The following is a 10,782-nucleotide window of genomic DNA, read 5'->3' as shown; positions in this document are numbered from 1 at the left end:
TATAATTGTATTTTTAATTGTAATGATAAATTATAAGTAAGGTAAGAATTTCGATTCAAGTTTAGGACAGATAAATGTACAGATACTTTAAAGCCAGGGATTTTTGTTTCATGGACAAAATGAAAAAAATGCGAGATAAAAATATCTTACAATATGCAGTTGTATTTGTTGTAGTTTATTTACATCGCACTATAGCTGCATAATGGGCTATAGGCGACGGTCAGGAAAGATCTCTGAGGATGGTTCGAAGACTAGCTATTACAGAGCGGATAGCACCTCCTCTTTAATAGCCCAACAACCTGCATACGAAGTCGAGCACTGTACGGTAGAGCAGTCTTGCGAGGACCGATCTCATTCATCCCCGGCTCCTTCGCAGACTGATAAAAGTGGTTACCTACCCGCAAATGGAGCTTATAATATGAGATTAATAATATGAGACATACTTATAATATGAGATGAATTCTAAAACTTAAAATTTATCCTTTTTATTTTACACTTAATAACTAAATAAATCTAAAATTTAATTAAGCTTAATCTAAGTATTTTTTTTTTAAATATTGCATTTGTGAGTCTATTTTCCTCAAAACCGCATATTTCTAAGCAAAAAATCGCATGTGTAGCTATTATTTATAGCTCAGATAAATAGGGACTCTACGCATAAAATCACTGGAAATAAAACAAGGACGCGATTATCCAAGAACTGCACTTTTCAATGGGTTAAAATGTCTTGTTAAGCGTACAATGTTTATTGTACTGGGTGAAGTGGTCATTGTATATTGCTAAAGATTCTTAAATATGCGAGCTAACGCTTCACAGTAAATATTACAAAAGAAAGTTAATGAGCTATACATCCAAGGCCGTATGCCGTTGTTTTTGAGAAACAACTGCTCTGGACTTAAACCGAAAAAGCTGTAGATTCTTGTCCCGATGTTACTGTAGAGCCTCGGTACTTAGAGGCTCGGTGCATACAAGCTTTTAATTGAAGTTCACTCCGTGTAACTGTATGAATCGAACCAGCTACCTCTATCACATTTAGAAGCGTATTGATGTAGGAACACTACTCCTCAGCTGCTAATACTACACGCAACATTTATGTTTGTATGGATGAATTTATATTTATATACAGTTTTGTGTGCCCATTAAAAAGTAAGGCAAAGTTTATGTCAAACTAAAATAGAGATAGTTAGAGATAGTCACGAGTTAGAAAAGAACATCGCAATAATGCATCCTAGGTGACGGTGGGTTTCGAACCCGCTATCTTCCAGATACCGATGGTTTGGAGGAACGTAGTAGCTCATTTACATCGCACTAGAGATGCACAATTGGCTATTGGCGACGGTCTGGGAAACATCGCTTAGGATAATCCGAAGACATGCCATCACAATTTCGATCCTCTGCAGAGGGGATGACAGTGAGACCACTCGGTCAGTAAGGCTCAGTGTTTGATTGGATTTCGTTTAATTTCACTTAAATGGTTGCATACTATTCTTTTTTATTGCTGAGAATTTTCAGAGACTTTTGAATATAAATATTTGACATCCTGCTCCAGTTATAACCGATGTAACCTTGTATGAATTTTTCTTTTGTTTGATTCAGCCATTGATACTACATGTAATTCAATCCGACAATAGTTTATAAATTCATTCGTGTATTGTTAGATATATATGCATGCAGGCTTATGTGTTCATTGCAAAATACGGCTAACCCTTGTTAATTTTGAAAAGAAATACACAAGTAGGAGAATGACACCACGAAGTTGCGCATAGAGTTACAGCGTGACTCAAACCCGCTACCATGAAGCTACAGATTGTTTGGTGGAATGGTAAAACCACTCTGGCAGGGATGCCTTAGCTTATAATTATCCCGCAGTGAACTGATCGTCAGGACATGGTTCCCAGCAGATCACCGAAGTCAAGCATCACTGGCTGCGGTCAGTGTGGGGTGGGTGACCACTTGGATTAGTCTGCGTAGGGGCCGAGGGTGTACGGTATTGGTCCTCGGTAAACTGCTCTACCGTAAAGTGATCAATTTCGCGTGCAGGTCGTCGGGCTAACGAAGCGGGGCTGCCATCCCCTCTACGGAGGATCAAAATTGTGATGGCATATCTTCGGATCATCCCCAGGGATGCCTCCTAGACCGTCGTTAATAGTCCATTGTGCAGCTCTAGTACGACGTAAATGAACTACAACAACAAGTATGCTCATTAAAAAGACGGCATATGAGCTCTTATCAACGAAAGATTTGATGTCACAAATTAGAGAAAGACATGAAAAAAGTTAAATGCTGAGTTGCGGTTAGATTCGAACTTAGCATCTCCATGCTACAGAACGCTTAGTGGGTCAGTAGAATCACACGACTAGCGAAGCCTCGCTTAAGAACCTTTCGAGATCAAAAACTGGTGCATCTGCGTATGTGTAAACTAAAAAAACAAGTACTGAAAACAAGTCCACGAAAATCGTGTTAATCCGAAATGATATTTTTTATTGTCTAGTTGTTGCATTGTTTGTTTCGCTGTGTTTAGTATTATTTTTTACTTAAAGTTAGTTTCAGTACCGTTCATTTTGAAATAAGCTTCTAATGTGGTATTTTATTTAGTGATTTTAAGAAAATAAAAAAAATAACATATATGATAATGTTTTCTTAGACTACTGAATGTCCCTGTGGTTTCAGGTGAGTACAAATTTTCACGTTCACAAAACTTAATATACTTAATTTTTAGTTGTTTAGCAACATGTCTCAAAAGTAAATTGAGATAGGTGCTCATGAATTGTGTAATAATCAAGCTTTACCTTCCGTAATGATTTTCATTATAAATTTGATTTGTAAGTTTTGTCTGAGGAAATATGTTTTGAAAATAATCTGAACCAACATTTAAAAGCTGTTTTTGTCAAAAATTTATTTTGCTGTTTAGATTCTAGTTAAACAAAAATAGTGCCACTCAATTTGTTGCAGTTATAATTTGGAATATGGTAAATGTTGTTCAATTTGTATTTTTATGTTTCAAAAGGTATTAATGAGACTTACGTTTAACATAAACCATGCGTTTCTTGGATTTTGAGTTAGTTGGCTAACTGGTTGAGTGAAAATTTGTGTCTTGTGAAACATACTGAAGATAAAATGATGCTGAATCAATGAAATGATAATATCACAAACTGTGAGAATTGTAAAACCTGTTATGTAATTAAGCTGTGTTTTTATTAAAAAAAAATTTTTCATTAATTTTAATCTTACTTTTTTAATCTATGGGCTTGTTACGCAAAAAATCAACAAAAATGTCCGATAAATAATTTGATTAATCATTTTGTAAATATTACCATAATATAGTGGGTATATAAAGTTAAAAATATCAATAAAATTGAGATATTAAAAAATTATCAATAAAGTATTGCATAGTAAAATTATAAATACATGATTCAATGAAAATATTTTCGATCGAAAGTTGATTTATGTAATCAAAAGAAATGAACTAATATTGATCTGACACAACAGGGATATTCTAATTTTTGTTTATTCAAGTCTCCATAAAATGTAGACCTCTGCCAACTATTTATTTTTTTGTTTATTATTTAAGCACATAAAAATTAATAAAGTAAGAAATAACTAAAAATAAATGAAATAGTTGAATTTATCTACAACTGGCTAACCAAAAAGTATCTTTTTTCTTTAGTTTGTCCTGCATTGATGCCTAGGAAATGTTGATATCTAATTTGTAAATCCTACCGTAAATTTCACTCATCCCCTTTTGTTTTTAATAATAAGTAAATATAATAAAAAATGAATAAAAAAATCAAATATCTTTGCGCCCAGCTAACCGAAAAAGGACCTCTTTTTTTTTCTTTAGCCTTGTAATGCAATACAATTTTGATACCTAATTTGTAAATCCTATTTTATGTACCATTCTTCCACTTCATCATTCTTATAATCATTTCAATCATTTCTTTTAATTACTTATAAATGTTTGGTGCAATACAGAAATTCGGGAAAGAATTTGAAATTGTTTCATTGAATTTTAATGAGTTCTTACAATTGTTTTAGTGCTAATGCAATATTGAATAAAAAATTAAAAATCGTTTCTGTTATCCTTTTCAAAATATTTAAAATATATATTTTCATTTTTGATATAAGTAAAAACATAATTTTTTACCATTTCAAATTTAAAAAAAGTATATAATTAATAATAAAATTTTAATGATAAAAATATTTAGGTTTTTGATAATAAAAATAAAAAAATAAATATGAAAATAAATAAAAATAAAAAAAAAATAAATAAAAATTTAAGGAAAAACAGTTATATTTCTTTGAGCCTTGCTAACCGAAAAATACCTTTTTTTCTACAGTTATTCATAAATTGATGCCTAGGAAATGTTGTTATCTAACTTGTAAATACTACCTTATCTTTCATTCTTCCGTTTTTATTTTTAACAACTGCAATAACTTACTAGGTAAAGATATTTTGTAAAAATTAGTATTAAGCATTTCTGTCACGCAACAGTTGGAGGGATGAAGCGTACTTCAAGAAAAAAAAATAGAAGGAAAATATCTTTTTGATACAATAAAAAAATTTGACGCATCTTATAGTGGTTGTTTAGTTCCTGAAGAACCGGTCTCCGGATAAAAATATACTACTTTTTATCTCATTCATAGACTATAGACTTCTTTTCGCACATTTCAGAAGCAGACAAAATTAACCTCACAAATAATTGATTGCTTCTCTCTTTATTAATAATATTCACACGAAATTTCGCTTTGTTTTGATTGTGGTGGGTTACAGAACTTAACCAAATTTGGCATCTTTTCTAGTTGGTGTTGGGGAAGAATTGGATTCCTTTAGGATTATACCAAAAAGAACGGTAAGCCACATTTTTACTTTCCTTCTGTTAAGCATTTAGGCAAAGGATATTGTTGTATTTTTTTTTTATGAAAAATACAATCAGTTCTTTGAATTACTTATAAATGTTTGGTGGAATACGGAAATTCGGTAAAGATTTTTAAAATTGTTTCATTGATTTTTAATGAGTTTTTACAATTGTTTTAGTACTAATTCAATAGTTAATAAAATTTAAAAATCATTTCCGTTATCCCTTTCAAAATATTTAAAAAATATATTTTCATTTTTGATATAAGTAAAAATATAATTTTTTACCAATTCAAATTAAGAAAAAATATAATTTATAATAAAATTTATAATAAAATTTAGAGCCACTGCTATTATCAGTTAAAATATTCAAACATTTTTGAACTTGAATATACTTATTTTGTTATATTTAAATACATTCATATTATAAATAAATCTTATCAGCATCGCTTATCTATTCAATTTTTCCTGAATAATTTATGAAAGAAATTAAGTAGTTTTTATTAAATATTTCCTTGTTTATTTTTTTAATATAACATTTTCTTACACTACATTGCATTTTCATGCATTTAAATTATATTCGATATTCCGAAAACTTTACTTAAAAAGAAATTAAATATAATTTAATTTAAAGAAACGCGCCTTACGGTCGAGTAAATTTAATCGATCATTCCACATTATTAATTATTAATATGGAGCTTCATTTCATATTCAAAAATTTTTCATTCAGAGTTATCTGATATAAATTAATAATCAAAGAAGGTACAAAAATCAGCAAAAATTGCTCCTTGTTTAAAAAATTTTACATTTTTACTTCGCTTCAATAATTATTATAATAAATGTAAAAGGTTTTATAAATAAAAGAATTTGAAAAATAAGTACGAAGAGTAATTTGTTTAAAATATTTTATGCCCAAGAAAACTTCATTTCATCGTCCGATGCAATTTTCATGAATAGAATGTCGCTATACAACTCGTTTTAAATATAGTATTTTTTTTAAGTATAATTTTATTTTCAANTATATGTATGTATATATATATATGTATATACATATATACATATACATATATACACACACACACACATATATATATATATATATTCAAAATAAAGATGCATTGTTTCTAACATCCTGTTTTGTCATATAATTATTGCTTAAAATAACTGTTTGATGAGATAACGAGCAATTTAGCCTTTTTTAACTAAGGACTATAATTATTTCTGTATTTATTACTATCGTGATTTCTTTTACAATTAAGTTTATCATTTTTGCTTTGGAAACGCATTTCCTAAAAAAAAAAAATTTTCTTAAAGAAATATCGTAATATCAATTATTTTTGAACTTATTTGAAGAAGCAGATTTGTTATTTTTAAATCAGCCATACTGAGTCTCGTTTATTACAAGTTTAAACTATTAATTTTGTTTAAGGGATATGCCAGTCAGTTCAGTTACAGTTATTTAAGCTTTTTTTTAAAATTTATTTAATAAAATTTATTAAATATTTATTTGTTTGTTTATTAGTTTATTTTATTCAGTTAAGTATGTAGCGTGTCCCGTATAAGTTGTAACAATACAATTTTAGGGGAAGTTGTGCTCAGCATTAGACTTAAAAAAATATAGTATGACCGGAAATGTCATCATACGCCGCTAGGCGTGCTTCCCTATTTTGGACGTATTGGTTTTGTGCCTGTGAATCGGTAATTATATCAGTCAAAAATATTTTAATTTCGTGCTAATTGCATGTTTTCCAATCATTCTGCTTGAAATCTTCATTTAAATAGGCGAAATAGTTGTTTTATCGTTTTTCTTTTCCGTTTTTGACAAACTTGTAAAGTTCACTAAATCATTAAATTGCGATAAGTCGGTTATTTTTTAGTGTATTTGATTTCAATTTATGATAATAGTTATCAGATAATATAAAACCATGCTGGAATTAGGATATTTTCAATAAATAACAGTAAAGGTTCAATACATGAACAATTTAAATAATGTATTTACTTTCATGGTGAATTAAGTACAATTGAAATTTCGTAACCTTAATTATTATTATTTTTTTATAGCAATGTAAGCAAAACATTTTAATAAAATATTTGCGTCTATCGGAATATTATGATGAAATATTGTCTAAAACATTCTGTATGCTACTTTTTTAAAAAAAATGTTTACCCTGAGGGAAATCAAAAGAAAACCCCAGACCACCTAGAACCGTAATAGCCTTAATTTGATCATTTTCGTCAATAATTACACATTCTCTCTCTATTTGCCTCATACCATCATTCACCACATCCTCTTAACGTTTCGTTATCTCAACAAAATAAAAGGTTTTGCTGTTTTCCGGTTACAATTTTCTATATAACTTAGATCTGTATTTAATTAGCCTCATCAGATCAGTTATAGATTAAAACTAATTGAATTAAACGTCATGCCAAATATATATTTAAGAGTTTATTAGGTTATAATTACTTGATTATTTATTATACGTTAAACTATTATACGGTATATATTATTTTACACTTATATTTAATATCTGTTTGTAAGCTCATTGCATTTATGATAATTCTTCAGTTCAATAAAACAATGATATTTTTTATATAGAATTTTTTAGAGTTCTGATGTATGTTGAAATATCGTGAAACATAGATATTTAAACATTGCAGTAACGATATTTTTATAAATTTGTTTGAACTGCTTATCGTTAATTATATAAATATTGAACATAGGATAAATATCGTCAGCTCAGTATTTATCGACAGCAATAATATCGACCAAAAATATTACGTGATTGTTATCATCAAAGGGAATAAGAACAAAGACAGCTATAAATATCGATTAATATTGTGGGTAATTGAATACGATAATCACGTTAATATTTTTGACAACAATAATTATCGAATACCGAGCTGCGATGGCTCAGGGGATAGAGCGTTCGCCTTCCAATGAGGTGAACCAGGGTTCGATCCCGGCGATGGCTGGTTGAAACGAATTCCGCATCCGGTTTGCACCGACCACAGTGCTGACGTGAACTATTCTCAGTGATAGACGGATCATGGGTTATAGTCCCCTTGCCGTCAGACAAACCGTGGGAGGTTCTCGTGGTTTTCCATCTATGAAACGCAAATGCGGGTTAGTTCCATCAAAAAAGTCCTCCACGAAGGCAAATTTCTCCCAACACTTGATCCGGGAGTTCCCTTGTCTTCTGGATTGGGTTCAAAATTACAAGGCTGCGGCGTTGAACATTAGTAGTTGTAAACCCAAAAATTGGTGCGGTTGTTCAACGACGGTTATAAAAAAAAAATCGAATACCGTACTATCAGTTGTGTTCAATTATTTAATTTGGACTGTAAGAAGTTGTAACAATAAACTATGTAAATTATTGGGATTGGAAAAAAATAGCGTTATAATTTGTAATCTTGATAGTTCTTGGCCATATATTGCGATATTATAGTTTCGAATTTACCCAGCACTAGTTATGTTATTCGAAACTATCTACGACTTTTCTTTCTACTATTATCTACTAGCCATTTCAAGTGGTGGGTAAAATTAAATACAGTTTACGTACATATGATTATTATTTTGGTATAAAAAATATCTCCTAAATGAATGGAGTTTTGATAAATAAAATAAAATAGATAAAATAACGTCAGTAATTGAATGCAATAAATTGTTTTGCCAACTTATTATTTTAAATTTTAAGTGCGCAACAAAATAAAAAAAAAGTTAATATCACGCAGAAACGTGACTTTTTATCTCGATAAAAAAAGAAACAACTTTTTACCCGAAAGAAAAACCTAATTATTATATGGAAGCAATTGTATACATGTCTTGAGGAAGGCCATTTTTGAAACTCCCCCTTAATTAGAATCTATATTAAAATATGTAATTTTGTTTGCTGCAGATACTTATTTAATGATATACAAATATGCATTGTTAGTTTCTGTAATAGGTACTAAAAGATAAATACAACGTGAAGGGTTTTTCCAGAATCGAAAATGGAACAAAATATTTCAGTTTTATCTGTTTGGACGAAATTTAATTCGAGACAAACTCAAATGGTTAATTAGATGGTAAATATGAAACTCGACATATCGAACCGGAAATAAATAAAGCAGACCCAAGTTTTATTATTGATTTGACTGTTGATTGTACTTTATTTAAATCATAAAGTAGAATAAAAACTTTATCAAGTATCAGAATGTTTACATTTTTTTAGCATCTAGGAATGTTCTTCATATATAATTAAGTTTTGTTACTTATACTTGTGTTAAGAATCAAATTACGTTTTCTTAATGAAATTTTGGTTTTTAATCTTAGATGTTAAAATAATTTATTTCTATGCTGTTTTTTTTAAAACTTTGTTCGAAAAAGTCGATTTTTTTAAAATTTTAAGACGCATGCGAAAAACTACCAAAAAAGCTACTTAAACTTAAATGCATCTAAGATTAAAACTTAAAAAAAGGAACTGTTGGCTCATTGAAACATATGCTGAACGCAAATTTAACAGAATTTAATTAAAATTTTGGCTTAACGTTTGATTGAACGTTTCTGTTATTACATTATGACAACCGGTGGCTAAGTGGTAGCGCTTTGAGCTCCAGTGCTACAGGTCCTGGGTTCGATCCTCAGGCCGGCCAAGGTTAACTCAGACTTTCATCCCTTCAATGGGTAGATATAAATGAGTACCAAGCATGCTTGGGAATTAAACACTGAGGGTTCTACTTTCGACTGACAACCTTTCCGGAACATCTGCTCCTGCACCCCAGAGCCTAAGGTCAAGAAAACTGAGATGGACGCAGTAGGCCTTGGCCCTCTATGGGCTGTCGCGCCACTGATATTAGCTTTTCAGTTATTACATTGTACTTTTCTCTTGGTGATTTAAAAAAGTTATCACATTTCAATAACATCTGTTGTAAAACAGCCTATTATGAGACAGGGATTTCATTTAGAGATATTTCCAATTATTCTTCTGGAAGGCTATGGTCCCTTAGTACTCCAATACCTGATTAAACTACTTCGATACATCACAACTTGAGTCGTTCTCTTCTACTTTTTTCTCTACGGCTTTGTCACAGCTATTTTTTGGATTTAGAGTGTTTAAACCATTTTATCTAAATGTACTAGCAGTCTTCAGATTTAAGTGAATTTTATAATAACAGGGCATTTAAAGATTTTACAAAGCTCTGTATTATACATTCTTCCTCAACAATCATTTAATTTCCATTCATTTAATTTTCATTAAACACTCAATTCCTAGATTAAACATTAACATTTTTACTTGAAACGTACCCACATGGACCTTATTGGATCTTGTCGATGCCCATGCCTTAGAGCAGGGATGGGCAAACTACGGCCAGCGGGCCAACTGTGGCCCGCCGGAAGGTTTTATCCGGCCCGCGGATATAATTTTAATNTTCATATATAATTAAGTTTTGTTACTTATACTTGTGTTAATACCGAAATTACGTTTTCTTAATTAAATTTTGTTTTTTAATCGCATGCTGCAAATATTTTGGAAGTTAAAAAAATGAATGTATTTCTATGTTTTCTTGTTTTAATTTTGTCTGAAAATGTCGATTTTTTTTTAAATTTTAAAGAGCATTACGAAAAACTACCAAAAATTTATCTGAGCTTAAATATATCTATGATTAAAACTTAAAAAAAGGAACTGTTTCTTTATTACAATCTATGCTAAGAGCAAATTTAACGGAATTTAATTAAAATTTTGACTTAACTCTTGAATGAGCGTTTCTGTTATTACATTATACTTTTTGCTGGTAATTTAAAAAAAATATCGCATAACATTAACATCTGTTGTAAAGCAGCCTAGAGTGAGCCAGGGTTTTTATTTGAAGATATTTTCAAGTATTCCTCTGGGTGAGTATGGCCCCATAGTACTCCAATACCTGATTAAACTAATTGTGTCCATCAG

At 30.1% G+C, this 10,782-nt stretch overlaps 1 protein-coding gene across 1 annotated transcript in view; it reads left to right on the top strand.

Moving 5' to 3' along the window:
- Window positions 1-2,260: 2,260 nt before the first annotated feature.
- The window catches only part of LOC107437455 (nephrin), a 421,258-nt gene continuing 412,736 nt past the window's right edge, over window positions 2,261-10,782 (top strand). Inside the window, exons 1-2 of the mRNA XM_071177693.1 lie at window positions 2,261-2,670; window positions 4,801-4,850. The gene's annotated coding sequence lies outside the window, so the exon portion shown is untranslated. The remainder of the gene's footprint in view (window positions 2,671-4,800; window positions 4,851-10,782) is intronic.

This window comes from Parasteatoda tepidariorum, chromosome 2 (assembly GCF_043381705.1).
Source record: "Parasteatoda tepidariorum isolate YZ-2023 chromosome 2, CAS_Ptep_4.0, whole genome shotgun sequence".
In the NCBI taxonomy this organism is placed as follows: domain Eukaryota; kingdom Metazoa; phylum Arthropoda; class Arachnida; order Araneae; family Theridiidae; genus Parasteatoda; species Parasteatoda tepidariorum.
Note: the sequence above shows the minus strand (reverse complement) of the source record. Positions and strands in the feature narration are given on the sequence as shown.